Genomic DNA, 19,308 nt, shown 5'->3' with positions numbered 1-19,308 from the left:
CCAACCCTATACTTATGAGGTACAGTAGAATCATGAGAATAATACAATCAAGAGTGACTTTCACCACCACTTATTCCAGACTAGAATAAGACCACTAGAATAAGACCACAGAATGGATGGAGTTATTTGGTCCATTTTGCTTGATTTGTTGCAAGAAAATAATCAATTTTTTTGAAGGATTCCAGAGTTTTAACTCAAACAACATAGCTGGGAAGTTTGCCCCTAACACCCTGAACCAGTAATGAAGTAGCACCAATTTTTATTCTTTAATGAACAACTTATACTGTATGAATCATCTGTTTCATAGACATACATTTTTATTCTTAAATACATCTTGTGACTCTGGAATTTCTTTAAAACAGAATTGTTTTAGTTGATATTATTTGAATTCTATAAGGGATTAAAATGTTGTTTTTGCGGAAACTGAACAAATACAAGATAAGATTTGCACTAGACCAACAACCTTTGAATGTCATCAGTTAGTCTGAATTTATATGTTCACTGCTGTAGTACCAGTTCACTACTGTGGCATTATACTGTATACACTATAAAACAGAATAAGGGACTCAAAAATTTAAAATTGTAGTAGAGGCCAAATTAAAGATTTGTTTCCAGTGAGATATTCTAGTATAGATTTCAGTGCTTTAAGGTGCATCATGTCCCTTTTCTCACCCAGGAGGGAGCTGCAAACTGCAAAGTCCACTTAACACTATGGAAGCCAGACAGATTTCTGGCCTTTATAATCAAGTATGAACTTTGCTACCATGGTACTCCATAATATTTAAATACCTTCACTTTGTCATAATATTACCACTGTTTTCTTGAATCAGTCCTTTTATTTAAAAGAACCCTTCCCTATCCAAAGACAAATAAGGCAAATTTGTTTTTACTGTAAAAATAAGTGTGCTGATTGGTTTTCCTTTTGATAATCAATGGCTAATGTTTATAGCTTACTGAAGAAAAACAACATGTTGCCCTTTAAAAATATACAACACAATTTGTTTTCCACAAGTAGCAAAAAATGTATACAGTGCTTAAAGCAGTTGTGCACCAACTGTGAAAATGCTGAAAAGATGGAAAAAAGTACTTACTAAAAACATTATCATGTCTCTGAAAATGTTATATTTCTTGTATTTTTTCTTTGCTTATCACAATTCAGCAGGATATTACTGTAAACTTTATAACTGTTAAATTGTAATTTAAGACTTCACATGAAGTATAGTATCTTGGATATTTGAAGGCAGTAATGCCAATCACGTAAAGGTTTCATAATATTATTATGAAACAAATACTGTACATAAAGTCCAATTATTTTTTTCAACTTTATCTGTTTTTCACTTATTCCACACAAATTCCATTAGGTTTTAAAAATTATTTCCTTATTAAATATTCCAGTGTTCTTTTAATAGACATTAAAATTGTTTATAGTACAGAAAAAATGTTACATGTGAGTAGTGCTAAAAGTGATGATCATTATGTAGCTATATTCAATTCACTCTCTGTTGAGAGTAAATATGTCCCATGCTCTCTATAATAGAATAATGCAAATTACCTCCTGCTTAGATTTCTTTTGCTGTTTTGTATTTCATTTAGTATTATTTTGTATTTACCCACAAAACACAGCTACGGATATTACAAATTAATCAATTTAATATCTTTGATTTCCAATACAGCCGATTGTGTATAATGAAAACTCCACTATATAAAAGAAAAGTCTATCTTACTTTTGTTTTGGAGAAATATAAATTTACTGGTTTGTGTTGAAGAATTTCCCTTGTGTATGTTACTGAAAGCTTGGTAGAAGATGATGAATATTTCTGTGCTGACCATCATTATTGTCATGCCCACATCTCTCTTGTCTTCGGGGGGGGCTTGACATATCTCAGTTTCAAAGGTAAATGCCTTTATTGAAAACCATTCATTCCAACCCATAAACTACTCATTTCTCAGCTGTGGCTATCAAATCTACCTTCACATAGCCACTTTATTCATTCTCAGACAACCAATAATACACTGGCTATACTATAATCACTATAGCAAGAGCCAATCAGATTTCAATCTATGCACACAGAGACTGGTCAACCAATAAGACATGCCTTGTTATAATTTATGTATATTATATAGACTAGAATATATCAGGCAGTGATGTCTACACTACATTTATAAGATTGCAGTGTAAATATTAAACCCTCTTTTTATGCCCTTGATGTAAAGCCTATTTTTATGTCCATCTCCTATTGGAATCCATCTATTTTAAAATCTATCTGGCATCAATTCAATCTGGCATCAATTTTGAAGTGTTTTAGGAACAGATCTCTATCTTTTACTTGTACATATTGGATATTGTTCGAATCATCTTTAGGCATTTTTTTTGGTGAGATACTGTTTTAGAATAGTTGAATATGTTTCTGTTTTTTCCCCTAGTTTCAATCTCATAAGATATTCTGGGGAAAGCCCTTACAAACAAGCCATGTGGCTACACAAGCCTGTTATCTAATCCCATTCTTTTGCAAACATTAGTTCCTAGTTGAATGTTTAAGTGCTTATACAGTACTTACTAGGTTCGTGCAAGGTACAGTACTATAACTTTCCACAAGAAATTGAGGGCAAGTTCTGATCTTTAGTTTTAAATGGAGGTGTTTATTAGGGGACCTCATACAAGTATTGAAAATTCTAAAACATCCTGACAAAGTAAATTCAATAAACTAGGTAAGCACAAAAGGGCATTAAGCTGTACATTTAGGACCAAGAATAGAAAACATTATTATACACAAGTGGTCATGAATGTTGTCATCTTGTTGTTGAACAAGGTACCAGCCATGCTGTTTATGCTGATGGAATGTATTAATAAATGGCTTGAATATCATAAAGTAGTTTAGTAAAGTTCTAAGGACAAATGAGCAAGATAGGATAAATGGCCTCCTCTGTCCTCTTTTATATTCTTATATGTTTAGGACCTCTCTTATGGCACAATATTGCAAAAATTGCAGAACTTGCACTAACATGCTCCTACAGCAGTTTTAGTAGAGCACTGGGACTATGTTGCAGAACTGGAAACTGCTTCAGGCAGTCCTTCTGCATGTTACAGGATCTCAGGACTTAATATTTATTTCTAGACATCAGCTGCTGGGATTTGTTGCACAATCTGATTGTTTTTACTTTCTTACATAATAGCAGCTGTACAGTTCACTTCTGTATCTTTTGATTACTTTAGAGAGATTAGGTTTTACTGGATCCCTCTGAATGTCATACAGTAAATGGTACTTTTTGGTGTTACCTTCACGTATAAGATCAATATTAGGAAACAAGTAAATAGGTTTATTTCATGCTGAAAAAAAGAAGAAAGAAAACACAACGTTTCGGCCGTGGAGCCTTCTTCAGGTGTCTGAAGGCTCCAAGGCCTTTGTTTCCTTTCTTCTCTTTCAGCATGGAATAAACCTATTACTTGTTCCTTTGCAGCCTACGCATGCTGACGCAGCTACCCACCTCAATATTACGAAATATTACCTTAGTATACCTAGATAAATTGTGGATTAATGATTGTCAAGGAGGAGTACAGACACTCACTATATAAAATCACATTAAGAGCACATAGGGAGGAGGAAGAAAGAGAAGGAACAGAGAAGAGAGAGTCCAGAGTAGTTGAAGCTTACGCCAGCCAAGAGCCCCTACTTCTAGATTATCCAAATCAGTCCTGACTTGAGCTAAGTATTTGAACCTTGTTAGAGAGAGCATGCTATTCTGTGTTTTTAGGGGATGTGGGTTTACTGAGTAAAAGATTCCTCAGTTAGAAATGTCTTTCCTGCTTAGGGTACATTTTTATGGATAGGGATATAAGCTCCCATTTATTTTGTGGCATCAGGAGTGCAGAGAGAGAGAGATTTAACTGCAGGTTGCATTGTATTTAGCACTGGGGCGGTGCGGTGGCTCTGTGGCTAAGGATTTGCAGCTGTGGCTGAAAGGTTGCTGGTTCGTATCCAGTGGCCAGCAGAGGAACCCTACTCTGTAGGGCTCCTGAGCAAGGTCCTTAACCTCAACTGTTCCAGGGGTGCAGTATAAATGGCTGACCCTGTGCTCTGACCCCCAGCTTCTCTCTGTGTCTGTGTGTATCATGGAGAGCAAGTTGGGGTATATGAAAAGACAAATTGCTAATATGAGAAATTGTATATGGCAAACAAAATGTTCTTATTCTTATACAACAGACAAGTTATTATACATTATGTACAGACACGGTGTTCTAGAGGCCCAACATTCTAATCACCCAGACTTCAATTACACTCTGAAATAATACCTACACAGGCCAAATAAGAGATACAATGCCTTCGTAATAAATACAATAAAACCTGCAGTTAAATCTCTCTCTCTGCAAATCCAGGTCCCACAAAATAAATGGGAGCCTCTCTATTCTAAAAATGCACTCTAAGGAGGACAGACGTCTCTAACCGATGTACAGTATCTTTTACCCAGGAAATCCAAATTCCCTAAAAACAGAATAGCAAACTCTCTCTAGCGAGGTTCAAATACTTAGCTCCAATCAGGTTTAGTTTGGATGATCATGAAGTAGGGGCTCTGTTGTGGAGCAAGCTTTGAGTTCCAACATCTCCTGACTCCATTCTTGTGGTCTGACCTTCTTTCCTTCCTCTATCCCCATCCTCTTCTTTCTACTTTCGCCTTTTCTTTCCCCCTTTCTGTTGTCTAAGTATAGTCTTATATGGTGTGTTTCTGGACTGCTAATTAACAATCATTGTCACATTATGGCCAATAAAGTGATCTTATTTAGTTATAAGGCAGCTCCTCTCTTGTGTGGCCTCTGTAGCATATTAAGAGTTTAATACTTAGTAGCAGTCTGGGTTTTCTGGGTAACCAGAATGTTAGGCCTCTCTATTTACAAACACCTTGCTTGTAAATACTATACATAAAGTAACTTACGTTTTGTTGTGTGTAGTGTAATCTGTGTCTTGTCATTGTAACAAATATTTGTTTAACCACGTGTGCTTGGATTATTACTCCTCTCAACAAAGCCGGAGAACAAAGAATTCATGTGCCTCCAATTATACCAGCCACTCAGGTACTGTATATTGCTAGAAGTCACTTACAAGTCGTAGGTTTTGAATACTTATTTTACTTCTTGATAAAACCACTTGGCTCTGATTTTCACCAGTTTCGTAACCACCCATTTGTAACAATATCAATTACCATTTGTAACAATATCAAATTCTTGCAAAAATTAAGATTTATGATGGCCATTCTCTATACAGTGAAAACTGCATATTACCACACACCGACTTATTTCAGAAACTTGGTCTAGATATGCAACATGTTTATTGCATATCTAGACCAAGCAATGTGTAGGGTCTACTTGTCACCTTTATGCTCACAGAGATTTTTGCCATGCTTTCCAATTTCAACCCATCTTCCAAAGACATGCTGGCTGAAACTGTCCTGTGTGTCTGCCTTACTAAGGGCTTGCATGCTGCAAGATTAGGCTTCAGGTTGGTGTAACCTTTACCATAAGTAAATGTTTTTTGAAAAATGGGTGAATGGGTATAATACATATACTGTATTTTTGATCAGGCATTTGACTGTTTTCAGCAACAAGATAATGTTTATATCCAGTACCATTAAACTCATCACTTGGAATGACAGAACAGAATTTTCTCAAGAGTTGGGAATCTATTGTTTTGAAAAATTCAAACGCATAGAACTTTTTTGCAAAGAAACCCCAGATATGTCACCTTTGCTAACCTATTTTCCTAATTTGTTGGAAATTAAAACAAATCAACCCTACATTTTTGTACCATCATTGTATATCTAGACTAGAGTGAGGAAATTATTTTTTCTGCAGAGATTGCATACTGTCACACAGACTGTTTTGAGCTGGTACTGTACATTCCATAGACATCACTGTTGAGAACTGAATTCTGCATCATAAATATTAATATTTTTCAGAGGACCTGACATATGTATAAATATTATTCAAACCTCACAGTGTGTTAATGTGGAAGTTTTTAAACTGCCACAATGTGATTCTTACATTTATTTTTTGTTTACCAGTGGTTGACATTGTTTTACTCATTTTAGTTGAGAGGTGCAGCATAAAACAATCGCTAGTGCTTTGTTGGACAAATGCATAATCTGTGTGATACCATTCAGGTTTTAGAAATATGTTTGCTTCAGATAAAATCAAGTAAAGGAAGCCACAGCCATTTACAGGGTCTTTTCAGCATTTCCTTAGAAATATATACTTCAGCTGAATAGCTATGGTAAGGCAAAATGAGAAGGCTTCAATCCAAATGAGGCTATACTGAAGGAGGCAAAATAACAAACTGTAGAAAAAGGAATCAGTGCTCTTTTTCTTGGCTCAGCACACAACCGATATAAGAGCCTGAAGGGCACTCTTATGCAGTTTCAGGATTTGAATACATGCATTATTCCTTTATCTGATAAGAACACCCCTGAACAGACAACCTGACATCAGCCCATCAAGGTGCAACACTGTAAAGCAATCATGCAGCTCAAGGGTCTCATCTACACTCCGATAATAGTCGCACACAGTGTACAATCAAAACTGTTTTACAGCCTGTCAGTCAAGTCCACAGTTACAGTCCTCAGTCAGGTTTGTTGCAGCATGCCTCTCCCCAACAGGGCTTTTTCGCAAAAGGCAAAGCAGCAGAAAATGATGATGAACCTTTTTGCTAACTGGAAGGAACCATGTAGCAAGCAAAGAGACATTACATTCCAAAGATACATAATTTCACTTCTTCCCATCCAGATACACTGCCTTTAAAGAAGGCAGTGTGTTGACATTTGAAGCCTTCCAGAGCAGAAGCATAGTCTTACATAGGTCAGAAATGTGCCCTAAGCTTCCTTGAGCCCATGCTGCGTCATTTCATCCCCACGCTGTACATTAGCAGCACAGCCTTGAATCCACTCTAATTAATCTCTCTTCTGACTGCAGCCAAAGCTCTCGCTGTCCGTTGTAATAAATGTATTGCGAGTGCTCCTGGGACCTTTTAAAAGCCAAGCATTGTGTTTAGAAATAAGCCATGCATAACCAATCCTTCATAAAAGTCATTTTTCACTAGCACCATGGTGGCTCAGAAGGAAACTGGGATCTGCTGTGCTTTACACCTTGTGAATGCCACACTTACAAAGCCATCTACTCAAATGTAAACTGTCACTGACTTGACAGTGTTTTTTTTTTGTTTTTTTTAACGCTTGACTCAATGCTAGAATAATGGAGTGCTCTGAAGCAATTTTTTGACTGTCACAGTCAACGATGAAAAAAATAAATTGCCTCCGAAAGGTAACTTGGCCTTTAAGAAAACAACTACTTTTTGATGCTATAAACTGTGTGGATAAATGGGCAATAGTTCTGGAAATAAGTTATAAAAAATAGTTAAATTTTATTTTACATAATTTATGTTGCTTCCTAGGTCAAAATAGTTTCCCAAAGAAACTGAAAAATACACATACAGTATACTGTACAGAACTTAAAGTAAAATTAATCTCCTGTCCAGTGTCACATGCTTAAATGAAATGAGTAGCAAGTAATCACAAACCTTAAAATCTGTAATCTTATACTATATATGTGTCTTCTGCTTCTGTAAGACATCTATACTACACTTATGCAATACAGTATAAGTATATACAGTGCCTTCAGAAAGTATTCAGACCCCTCCACTTTTTCCAAATTTTGTTGTGTTGTAGACTTATTTCAAAATGGATTGACACACAATACCCCATAATCACAAAGTGAAAACACGTTTTTAGGAATTTTTGTAATTTTATTAAAAATTAAAAACTGAAATCCCCCATTGACATAAGTATTCAGACCCTTTATTTAGTACTTTGTAGAACCACCATTAGCAATGATTACAGTGTTGTCTTGGTTGTGTGCTTTGGATCGTTGTCATGCTGAAAGGTGTATCTTCGCCCTAGTCCAAGATTGTGTGCACTCTGGAGGAGGTTTTCTTCAAGGACCTCTCTGTATTTGGCTTTGTTCATCTTTCCCTCAATCCTGACTAGTTTCCCAGTCTGTGCCACTGAGAAGTATCCCCACATCATGATGCTGCCACCACCATAGGGATGGTATTAGCCAGGTGGTGAGCAGTACCTGGTTTTTGCCAGACATAGAGTTCAATTTTTGTCTCATCAGACCAGAAAATCTTTTTCCTCATGCTCTCAGAGTCCTTTAGGCGCCATTTGGCAAACTGTATGTGGGCTGTCATATTCCTTTTACTTAGGAGTGGCTTCCATCTAGCCACTCTACCATAGAGACCTGATTGATGGAGTGCTGCAGAGATGGTTGTCCTTCTGGCAGGTTCTCCCATCTTTACACAGGAATTCTGCAGCTCTGTTAGAGTGGCCATTGGGTTCTTGGTCACCTCCCTGACCAAGGCCCTTCTCGCTCGAATATCCAATTTGGCCGGATGGCCAGCTCTAGGAAGAGTCTTGGTGGTTCCAAACTTCTTCCATTTGACAATGATGGAGGCCACTGTACTTCTGGGAACCTTCAATGCATTGCCAATTTTTTTTATACCCTTTAAAAGATCTATGCATTGACACAATCCTGTCTCGGAGGTCTACGGAGAGTTCCTTGGACTTCATGGCTTGGTTTTTACTCTGCTGTGCACTGTGAACTGTGTGACTTTATTAAGACAGGTGTGTGCCATTCTAAATCATCCAATCAAGTGAATTTGCCACAGGTGGATTACAATCAAGTCCTAGAGAAAATAGGATGTATCTGAACTAATTTTGGAGTGTCATAGTAAAGGGTCCGAATACGTTTATAAATGGGAGATTTCAGTTTTTTTATTTTTAATAAATTTGCAAAAAATTTGAAAACCTTGTTTTCACTTTTTTATAACGGGGTATTGTGTGTCAATTGATGGCAAAAAAGAATCCGTTCAATCCATTTTGAAATAAGTCTACAACTCAACAAAGTGTGGAAAAGGTGGAGGGGTCTGAATATTTTCTGAAGGCACTGTATATACTGTATATGTGTGTGTTTTCATTACTGGATTAATTAACGTGCACACAAATTAATTAATCCCCATAGTAAATCCATCAGAAAGATATGTGTTTCAATTATGTCCAGTTATGCATTCATGTAAGTTTGATTTCTAGAGATAGAATTTGGTTATTTGGTTGAAGCAACACAACCTACAGTATACTGAGATACATTAAAAATGCAACAAATGTGATGTGGGAGCCAATAGTATTAGTTACATAGTTAATGCTTCTCAATATAAAAGTACATATAATAATTTAATTTTTTAATTCTTCATTCTGTCAGGCTCTTGGTGTGTTTAATTTGTAAGTAGGAACACATCTTATGAGTGAATAAGTAGCAGTGAAATACAATGTAAGTAATGGTCTAGAGGTGACCTAGAGCATTGAACGAGGAGGAAGGAAAGAAGATCAGACCACAAGAATTGAGTCAGAAGGAGCTGGAACTCCAAGCTTGCTCCACACTAGAGCCCCTACTTCATGATCATCCAAATGAAACCTTGGAGCTAAGTATTTGAACCTTGCTAGAGAGAGTTTGCTATTCTGTTTTTAGGAAATTTGGATTTCCTGGGTAAAAGACACTGTACATCAGTTAGAGACGTCTGTCCTGCTTAGGGTGCATTTTAAGAATAGGGAGGCTCCCATTTCTTTTGTGGGACCTGGATTTGCAGAGAGAGAGATTTAACTGCAGGTTTTATTGTATTTATTAAGAAGGCATTGTATCTCTTATTTGGCCTGTGTAGGTATTATTTCAGAGTGTAATTGAAGTCTGGGTGATTAGAATGTTGGGCCTCTAGAACACCGTGTCTGTACATAATGTATAATAACTTGTGTATTGTATAAGAATAAGAACATTTTGTTTGCCATATACAATTTCCCATATTAGGAATTTGTCTTTTCATACAGTATACCCCAACTTGCTCTCCATGAGACACACAGACAGGGAGAGAAGCTTGGAGTCAGAGCACAAGGTTAGCCATTTATACAGCACCCTTGGAGCAGTTGGGGTTAAAGGCCCTGCTCAGGGGCCTAACGGAGTAGGATTCCTCTGCCAGTGGTGGATTATGAACCAGCAACCTTCCAGCCATACAGTACATGCAGAACCTTAGCTACAGAGCCACCGTACTGTATGTTTTGTTGTGTGTAGTGTTTGTCTTGTCTTTATTAATAAGCATTTGTATAACCAAGTGTCCCTGGATTATTACTCTTTTCACCAAGCGGTTGCAGAGAATAAAGAATTCAAGTGCCTCTAATTATATTAACCAATAGGGTATATTGTGGAGAAAGCACTAACAAGTTGGAGGTTCTGAATATTTATTTCACTTATTGACTGAACTGCTTGATCAAGTCCTGATTTTCAACATTTTCATAACTCCCCATTTGTAACAGTATTTTCAATGAAAATGTAGGTCAGTTCTTGCATTTTTGTTGTTGCTGCTTTTGAATTTTAAAGTTATTTAACAAAAATTCATACACACTTTTTTAGATTTATACTGTTTCCAAAATGTAATACATACAGTAAACAATGTAATTATTCTACCTAAGAATTGACTATGCATTTTAGTCATTTGATCTAGTCCAGTGGTCCTCAAACTTTTTGGACCAAGTACCACCCCTAATCAAACCAAAGCATCCAAGTACCACCTAAAGGTCATCTTCTCATAGGAACCACAGAAAATCTCAATCATCAACATCAGCGTGCTTGAACACACACTCACACACCCATATAATAAAAATAGCACTGAGCACTTAACATTTCAGTGAGAGGGGTGACCCTGTTTAGTCGAGCAAAGCCTTGCATTGTCAGGGACAAGGGGGGGGGAGCTTCAAATGCAAATCTGGCTCAGCATCCATTTTGTTGCGGTACTTTGTCCTGATTGCAGTGAGAGCAGAGAAGTCTTTTTCACAAAGGTACAGTAGGTAGAAACAAAAGGCATCAAAAACCACATAGTCTTTAATGAGAGGTCCGGGTATTCACTCTGTCTTTGGATCCAGAAATCCAACAGTGACTGGCATTTCAATTCTGACATCAAAGTTAAATCAGATGACAACTTGAGCAACTTCTTTTGTTCAGCACAGGTGAGATCCTTGGGTATTCACACTACATCAACAGTAAAGGGGTTCCTGATCCATTTTGGTGTGGCCTCAACTGGAAAATACTCTGAGAACTGTTCTTCCAATGACAAAAGGTGCACTGCAATCACATCACGAACAGCAGCATCAAGTGCCACACGACGTGTGCAGATAGTTCTCCAAAGTTGGGAAAGCAGAGACACCGCTCACGTTGATTTTATTAACAAAAAGCTTTTTCTTCATAGCAGTGATCTTGTCAGGCATGTCAAAAATTGTTAAAAAAGAGAGCCCAGGCAGTCCCATATTCAGCTCATTCAAACGTGAGAATATATCAGCCAGGTAGGCTAATTTAACCAGCCACACTGGATCATCAAATAGACTTGTCAAAGGATATTACTGGTCATGCAAAAACATCTGTACATTGGAGCGCAGTTCAAAGAGCCTCGTGAGCACTTTCCCCCTTGATAACCATTTCACTTCGGTATGTAAGAAAAGCTGCACATGTTCGCAGCCCATTTCATTACAAAGCACACTGAACAGACATGAAGTCATTGGCCGAGCCTTGATACAATTCACAACTTTGACAGCAGAGTCTAACACAGATTTTAAATCCTCAGGCATTTTCTTGACTGCCAAGGCGGTGGATGCTGCAGTGCATCCACTTCATGTCTGGAGCAACCTCTGTAATTCGTACAACTACACTGCTGTGTCGGCTTGTCATCACTCTAGCACCATTTGTACAAACTCTGACGCATTTTTTCCAGTTGATGCCATTTTCTTCGATAAATTCATTCAGAAGCTGAAATATGTGCTTTCCTGTAGTTCTTGTTGGTGGCGGCTTACAGAACAGAAAGTCCTCATGGGATATGCCCTCAAACTCATATCTAACATCAACAAGCAAATTGGCTTAATCAACTACATCTACAGACTCACCTAATCGCAGTGAAAAGCATCTGCTCATCTTGATGTGCTCTGTCAGCATACGTTTGACAACACCTGCCATATCAATAATTCTATGAGTGACTGTGTCAAGGAGCAGCAGGTCGAGTTGTTTAGCAGCTTTTTCTCCACACATAATACAGTACATGCCAGCTATTTTACCAATGGTAAAATGATGATGAAGTTCTTCATCAATAGTGTGGGGCTTACCTGCTTTAGCAATCCACAAGCTTGCATTTTTCCCCATCTCACCTTAAAATACAGTCAGGAGTCTGTCTCAGAAGTTAAAAGATGTTTTTATTTCATGTGCATGGGAGCTGAAAATGGAGGAGATGCTCAGTGTATTTTTTAAAAATTAACCTAGAACAGTCCTTAAATATTTTTCTGTCATCTATCACGCTTTCCTGTGCTTACAAGATTGGCAGTGTTCCAAAATCACACACATTCTCCTACCTCCCTATTTTCTAAAGATAACTTCTTTAATACAATTGGTCACTTAGGTTCATAGCACGCATTCCTATACAATGGTATAGAATTACATAGTAGCTCTTGTGTCCACTCAATTGCGCGTTGTATTGTCATGGCTAAGTCCGTAGGATGCGCATTTGACACATAAACTAATTTTATTAAAATAGAAAATACGAAAACCCGTCCCAATATTTCAGGGCACACAACAAATTTCCAGGTTCGTCTGGCATACCACCTATGGGCGCTCCGCGTACCAGTTTGAGAACTAGGGATCTAGTCCATATTGCTTTGAATTAACAGCACAACTTTTTGAATACTTGCTTTAGTATTAATTATAAAATTTTCATTTTAGCAACAACAATAATACATTTTTACCGTATATAGCACCTTTAAAGTATCTTATAAAACAACTTTACAGGAAAATTAAAAAATAAAACGCAGTTAAATGAAAACAGTACCAAAGATAGGAGATAACTAAATTAGCACATAAAAGCACAAGGGATTAGAAATGTAGAAGATGCAAGGAGCAGATACAGATACTCCTTATATAAAAACCTTCCTGAAGAAGAAGGTTTTGCTTTTGGATTTGAATGCGCTCAGGGAAGGTGGCTTTCTGATAACCATGGGGATTGAATTCCTTTTGGATCAAGCTTTGGGGCACAGCAAGAGAAGACAATGTTTCTGTCACGATCGCAAACCCCTCCTCTTAAGGGCGCTCCAGCCCTTCCTCATTTGCATCACTCCCGCCACCTGTTCCTTGTTTCTTTCCGGTTTGTTTCGCCTTTATAAGCCAGGCGCGCACCTTACTCGTGGCTCTGCATCTGATCCCTGCATCGTTCGAGCCCGGGACCTGGTTGCATCTGGCTCCGTTATGTTTTTAACTTCCTGCTCCTGTCCTTGTTCCCCCCGCCGGTTCCGACCCGGCACCTGATTTTAATCTCCTGTTTGGATGGATTTCCCAGCCTTGGACCTTTTGCTTTCGTTTCTGGATTTCCCCTTTTGGATTTATACTGGACTGTTCGCCTTGGCCACACCTCCCCGGATCAACAGCACCGTATGGACACGCTCCCCTGTTCATCCCTGTTCCTGCATGACTTTTCCCTAGTGTATTCCTTCCTTACTATTCTGGATTGTGTTGTCCACATAGGGTCCGGAAAGAACTGTTTGTTACAGTTTCCCATAGTATATAGATGATCTTGAGGGACAAACAGGAGACCAGAGGCAGATGAATGAAGGTTGTGAGGTGGGAAGTATAATGATAATACTGTAAGTCAGAGAGTACTGATAATAAGGACTGAAGTGCCAAGCCATGTAGAGCTTTAAAGGTGAGCAGGAAGATTTTTAAGTCGACACTGGACAGGATTGTCAACGATACGACCTGGTCAGGGTACTGGCTGCCAAATTCTAGACATACTGAAGTTTGTTAATTTAGATAGCCCAGTGACTATGGCATTGCAGTAAGCAATTCTGGAAAAGACGAGTATGGTGACCAGCTTTTCAAACAACAAAGGAGACACAGAGACAACAATATAGTCTGGCAATATTTCTGAGAGGAAAGAATTATGTTTTTATAGTATTTTGCATGTGTGCTGTAGGTCAAAGATTAAACCTGTATCAAATATTGACAAAAATTCTTCAATTTAGATTGAAATTCAAGTACAGTGCCATCCGCAGACAAGGTTGTTGTATGTGCTTTAGACAGATGATGGAAAGTACCGAGAAGCATGACTTTAGTCCTATCGTAGTTTAAATGAAGGAAATTTTGAGTCATCCAGGATTTTCTGTCAGGGATGCTATCAGAGAGTGCAGAAACAGCTGCTTCAATGTCAGGTTTACTTTGGACATGTATTTTAGACTATTTTCAACTAGATTTTTAGACTATTCACTAATTCATTTTACTATAGTTTTCACATTCCCTTGCTAAAGCTAATGAGTGTGTCAATGTGTACAGCTTTATAAGTCTCTGTGTAAACAGTTTTTGGTCTAGCAAGTACAAGTGGGAGTTAATGGGTTAAGGAGACATTCTAGAGCAAAGGAAAGACATAATTAAGGAAATAAGTGCAAATTTTAAAGGGTCTCTCGTGATGCTTCTTCTCACCTTTGGTTATCATTTGTGTTTTTATTTACCTCTTAAATTGGTTTAATAACTGTGATATTTCTGAAGTTTATTGATGTCTCAGTTGTTTAACTTGCTTTTACATCAATGACTTCCTGAACTGAAAGTATCCCTTACTCTTTGTCTAATAGTACTTAGATTGTATATATTTTGTCTAGAAACTGTCAGAAACTACTCAATCAGTAAATTGAGTAACTGTCCTCATTTAAAGTGGATTTCAGTTCTGGAATGCAGACATCACTGTCAGTAACCGATCCAAGTAGTTCAACACAACTGACCTATCATAACATTTGACATTTGGCAAAAGTATTCTCAGCATGCCATGCAGCAAAGAATTCTGTGACTTGCCAGGCACGCTGTGACCCTTCAGGGAGAGCTTTCTTCAACCACTTTAACTTCTATTGGCACAGTGGGACTTGGAGGGCAAAAAACTTGATACCACCACTTTTTGAGGCAAAAGGGCAACATTCTCTTTTCCTCCGTACTGCAGTCAAGACAGTGCTCAGCTGTCAATGCCATTAGATTGGTATGAACATAAAAATAAATGCAGATACTAAATTTAGCACAAAAAAAACATAAGTGCTGGGGAAAAAAAGTATTTCAGAAAGTGACTACATTTCACCAGTGTCCAGATTAAATTATTAAATGGTACCTAAAAGAATCGAGAATAGATTTTACATAACCATTAAAGATAATCACAAAATCCTTGAGGTTAACTTTGGTGAACTAAACTCTGAAGTTTAATTGAAGAACAGATTTTTTTTAGCTTTTTAGTATTTCTGTCCTTATTGTTTTTTTCCCTCCTGCTCTTAGGCAGCACTATTCTCGTTTATTCTCGGCAATGTAAGGTGAGGAATATTTTAAACAAAAAAATCAATTATGGATATTTTATTATACTTTTTTGCTGTTGTTTTTTATATTCTGTATAGCTGATAAACCCATGCAGTCTAAGTTAAAAATTAAGCCATGTTATTTCACGGTTACAGATCACTATAATTGTTCTGCAAATTGACAGGATACAAATATGTCAAAGTTTACCTTTTGCTGTACATACTTTCCTTTAGAATGACTGCACAAAATGTTGAACATTTAGACTACTATAACTGTCCAGCTACTTACTGAAACTTCGAAGGGTGAAAGTAAGGTTCAGGAAAATGTCTGGGTGATATATTTCAAAACATATTGTATATAGAAATGTGAATCGGATTTTCCTAAATACATCTCTTTTCTAATTTCACCACATTTCTATATTTAATTGCTCAAACTGAAGTGATCCTACTCTGATCAAGACGAAAAAGATTCAGTTCCTTAAGCCCATCAGTATTTATCATGCTTATCATTAGGGAGAATCACCCTGTAGTTTTCACCTGCATGTTGAATACTGATCATTGTTTTTCCTTGTTTGTATTCCTTGCATAGAATCTGTTCCTTAAGTTGACCAGGTAGTCTCAATACCAGATCAATAAACAGGTCTGGTTTATGAAAATATTTCTGTTCGAAGGACAGTTGGTGTTTTATCTTTTTTTTTAATAATTTTTTTCGCTTACAAATGCATTTCATTCGTACTATCACAAGTCAAGCCTTAAAAATCTTTCTGATTCACAAGGGAAAAAGAAAATTCTGCAAGAAAATCAGCTTGAAGAAGTAAGACCCCTCAGGCTCCAAAGGTGAAGCTGTGGGAGATAGAGCAGCATCGCTACAGGCGAAGAGGGAGTTCTTATCATACTGATAAAACTAATATGAACTAAATAAGATGGTCCCTTTGTGGCTTAAGACGTGAGAGCAATGGTTGTATTTTTCATTTTACATAAGTCTGAGCAAGCTAGTTTTTGCAAATAGTTAAAAAATCCTATATCATATTATTTCTCCTGTGAATTAAATAAACACAATTAATGTGGTACTGTAACTACATGTGCTCAAAACATATTGGTAAAGTGATTGGGAGCATGGGATTGAATAAGTGAGTGCAAATAATATTTAGAGGATACTTAAGTTACAAAATAAAGAAAATAAATATTAGGTTTAAAATATAAGTTTTAAATAATTAAAAACAGAATGAACTTTTTTTTTTACAAAGTTTACCAATATATTCAAGTCGAACACAAGAGAGGTAATGGCATCCTTGATGATCTGCCCATCCTTCTACTCATTATCAGTAAGCCACATATTTCTGATAGGAGTCACAGCAAACCAGAGATTGTTCCAGAAGCAAAAGGCAAAAGGTGGAACTACACTCAATGCAAGTACAGCTGCACAAACACACAAGGGACAATTTGGAGCCATCAATGTTCCTGACCTACAGTATACTGTACGTCTTAAGAAGGTGGGACAATACCTGCACAAGTGTGGGTGGAACATGCAAGCTCCTCAGAGTAAGGATTGCAATCTGTAAACCCAGAAATCCTACTGTACTGTAGGTATGCATGGCCACAGCACTAACCTCCTCTAACAAATTCAAATAGGATATGAATTGTGTTTTTGGTTATACTTAATATTGCAAGATAGAAACAGTTTAGAATTCCCACCATCTATGCATTTCCTAACTGCTTTATCCAATGCAGGTTCAGGGGGGAGCGGGAACCTATCCTGGCAAGAAACCCACTCATACTTTCACCGGGGCCATTTTTATTTACAGAGGCCAATTAAACTACCAGTACAATATGTCTTTGGACTGTGGGAGGAAACTGGAGTGCCATGCAGAAACCCACATGAGGATGGGAAGAACATATAAACTCCATACAGATCTCACCACTGGAACTGAACCCAGGACCTCAGCACAGTGAGGCAGTAGCGCTAACCACTGCTCAATCATGCTATCCCGTGATGTTATGAGAGTCTGCGATATGCATGTGAAAACGTTAGCGCTCATCTGTTTACACTCACTGTGCTTGTGAGTTAGCATATAAAAAGGTTACATTTGCATGTATAAAAGGCATAGAGATTTGTTGGCTTTCATTGTACAACGGTGATTCCACAGCTGACAGGGAACTTCACAACATGAGGTTGCTGGGGCATTCAGTGTCCACGTCTTGCACTACCATTAATTTCAAGCAGCACTATAAACTCATGAGGAACAATCATAATCATCTCGGAACTGGTCTTCTATGTTTAAAGACACACACTACTAATATTTGTTGATGTGTGCATGTCAACCTGACATGTTGATGTTGTTTTTAAATATTTCCTTTTGAAAGGTTAAATGAGCAAAAAAGCCTTTTTAAATAGCAATTAGGTGCATACTATGATTATCACTGTATGTTCAGTGGGACAAATTATGATAAAAACACCATTGAATGCACAAGTAATAGGACAGAAGTTACAGTAGCCTGCAAAAAACTACAGAATAGAATGTAACCCAATTAGTTAGAATAAATACTATATAAGCAGGTAGTAGTGATTCTAAAGAGCAAAGGTTTGACAATTTTGTTTGTTTTTATATGTTTGATTTAGGCAGTCTATGGTTATGGTCAACAAATGTGGTCTTCACTCTCAAACAAAGAATAAGTTCAAGTTAAAGATACAGCTCACAGACCTACATGGTAGGTTATTTCAGCAGTTGACTATTGTGGGGGCACAAAACTAGCCAAGCCCTGATGAATTTCAGCTGTATCCTGCCAAACTGTTTGCTGATTCCTTCTTTAAAAAGGAGCCAATTTCTCTTTGATGTGCATATACTATAGGTATTGTGGAAGTCAAATAGGTAAAAGAGATCAAAAGAATTAAATTGCTCACAAATATGAAAGAAAATTGAGACTCATCTGGAAAATGTTTGTATACTTAAATAATTAAATTATATGATTATAATATGCTCAAACAAAGTCTCAAAATATATTTTTTTATAGTTTATATACTGTAGTATACACATACAGTACTTTAATACACTCATACTGTATATCTGAATACCTTGTACTTGTGAGTATTTATGTAACGTAAATGACATTTCAATATATTTTAAAGAACTATAAATTAAGTAAAATTCATGAAACCCTAATTAAGATGGAATCCATCCATTTTACACTTCTTACAATTCAGGGACTTGTGTGTACCAGAGCCTATCCCAGTAGGCAATAGGTGCAAGGTAGGATACACAGTGGACAAGACGCCAGTCTATCACAGCCACAAACACACACATTCTTTACTCGCACCAGGACAAATTTTTTCCAGACGCCAATGAACCTACCAGTATGTTTTAGGACTTTGAGAGGAATCCGATGTACCCAGAGACAGCCCACATGCACACAGGAACTTACAAATAACATGCAGATAGCATCCAGGTCCAGAACTGAGCCCAAGGCCTCGGCACTGCGATTCAGCTATGATAACCATTGCCCACTCTGATCTCATTCAGCTCAAAATGTAGAGCCTCCCACATGAAAATGAAAATGTTTCTATCTGTCTAGATGGCAGCATTAAGCCTACATTGCTCAAAAGCAATTGATTAAATTTTCCTATGGAAATTTAAGAGACTTTAACCAATTACCAGATTACCAAACTTCAAGATTAAAGAGGGTGGTACGGCAAACGTTATGTCCCATAACTAAAAGTAGTTGCCCAGATCTTTTCTTCAGTGTTTTGTGCTAAGGAAAAGATGACTGACATAAGTGACCTCACAAGTAACATGATTTTTGTTACACACACCTTTAGTGCACTATTGAAGACAACACCAGACCTAATGTGTTAGTTTGGATAGCCTCATGAGT

General features: G+C 37.3%; 1 pseudogene; it reads right to left on the bottom strand.

Annotated features, from left to right (window-relative positions):
- Window positions 1–8,003: 8,003 nt before the first annotated feature.
- LOC148830689 (uncharacterized) overlaps window positions 8,004–19,308 on the bottom strand; it is a 71,604-nt pseudogene continuing 60,299 nt past the window's right edge.

This window comes from Atractosteus spatula, chromosome 7 (assembly GCF_055471065.1).
Source record: "Atractosteus spatula isolate fAtrSpa1 chromosome 7, fAtrSpa1.hap1, whole genome shotgun sequence".
In the NCBI taxonomy this organism is placed as follows: domain Eukaryota; kingdom Metazoa; phylum Chordata; class Actinopteri; order Semionotiformes; family Lepisosteidae; genus Atractosteus; species Atractosteus spatula.
Note: the sequence above shows the minus strand (reverse complement) of the source record. Positions and strands in the feature narration are given on the sequence as shown.